The following is a 1,633-nucleotide window of genomic DNA, read 5'->3' as shown; positions in this document are numbered from 1 at the left end:
GATTAGACAAAGCCTAACTCTTTCAGTCAACTGTCAGCAGAAAAATCTCTAAACCCACTGGTAACCTGTGGGCTCTGGCCTTGAGATGTCCCACTTTGGGGGGCCAAACCAATGAACGCTTTCCACGCATTGATTTGTGACTTTGCCTATAATCACTGCCTCCCTAAATGGCATGAGTCCAAATTGTAACCCCTCCACCATGAGTGCATTTGCTCAGGGCTTCTTGGGTGTGGCTCTGGGTCATGGTCCTCAAAGTTGGCTCAGAATAAACCTCTTTAAACTATTTCACAGGGTGTAGTTTCTTTCCCACTGACAGATAACAGACTATGTAGACCACACTGCACTGTGCTTGGTGGAGAGTCTGCAAGTTGGTTGCCATATCTCAAAAATAAGAGAGATTAATTAATCTCCCCCCATCAAAAATGGATGAACCAAATTAGGTACCTGCTTCTTTTCCCAAATCCAGTTTGCTGAGCCTATTTTATCCCTACCCCCAAAAGCCAGTAAAAATAAAATGTAGAAACTAACGATGCAAAATCATGATTTATTTTCTTTTTGTAGTTTAGGAGGGTCTGAACAGAAAGCCCTTATCACTGAGCCTCAGCTGCAGGAGGAAGCCTTTAATCATGACCGTCCTCCTGGAAGAATAATATAGATTTAGGGCCAGACTTAGGTTACTGAGCAAGGAGGAAATTCTGCCGGCAGCAGCCCTACCCCTTCCTGTTGGCTGCGATTGGCTTTAATCCGCTTCCATTGTCATTTTCAAGTTGGGGGATGTTTGAGTGCAGCCTAATTAAGTAGTTGTGGGCTGGGAGAGAGTTTATTTTTGTCCAACACGTGGCCTGGCAGGGAATGTTTCAAGGATGCTGTGAGGTAGGCTGACTCCTTTGGTACCTGGAGTTCTTCGCGCTGCCCAGGATGTTCACAGCACTGATGCTCCCTCAGAGTTTGTTTGGAGGGGGCTTGTAATGTCTGGGGGGGAGGGATTTCTATCCCCTTTCTCTGATTGTGGCAGTGTAGATCTTAGGTTTGAAATCCTAGTAAAATGGATTTGAATGCGGCTCAGTTGATTATTAGCTGGGCAGCTTTAGGCATGTGAACAATGTCTGTGAGCTCAGTTCTTCTCAGTATAAAAAATGAAGATATGAAGCTTATCTAATTAATTAAGCCAGCATTCAAATTAAACACTTGATTTGTGCAAGGCACTGTTTTGGAAGCTAGGGGACAGAAAGAAAGGAAGGAAGAAAAGAAGGAAGGAAGGAAGGAAGGGAGGGAGGGAGAGAGAAAGGGAAAGGCAGGGCAGGGCAGGGAAGGGAAGGGAGAATCCATGAATAATACCACCATTTTCATGGGGCTTACGTTCAGTGGTATTCTGCTAATGCTTTAAAAAATAGTTTGTTTGTTTTTTTAATTTAAAGGCGCTCATTTGTGATGTTTGCCAGTCCCCATGTTGTATAGACTTCCACCATGGTTGACTTCGATCTACCCGTGTAGCAGTGATGAATTCAAAGGCAGGAGACCACGTGTGAGATCCCCTCTCACGAGCTGGGGCAAGCTGTCTCGAGCACATCATTGTTATTAATACACTAAGATCCTCGTGGAAAATTGTGAGATCAGGAGAGATAATAACTAG

The sequence above is a fragment of the Otolemur garnettii genome, unplaced genomic scaffold, assembly GCF_000181295.1.
Source record: "Otolemur garnettii isolate 467f Iridium unplaced genomic scaffold, OtoGar3 scaffold00044, whole genome shotgun sequence".
In the NCBI taxonomy this organism is placed as follows: Eukaryota; Metazoa; Chordata; class Mammalia; order Primates; family Galagidae; genus Otolemur; species Otolemur garnettii.
The sequence above is the reverse complement of the archived record's forward strand: the minus strand, read 5'-3'. Positions refer to the sequence as shown.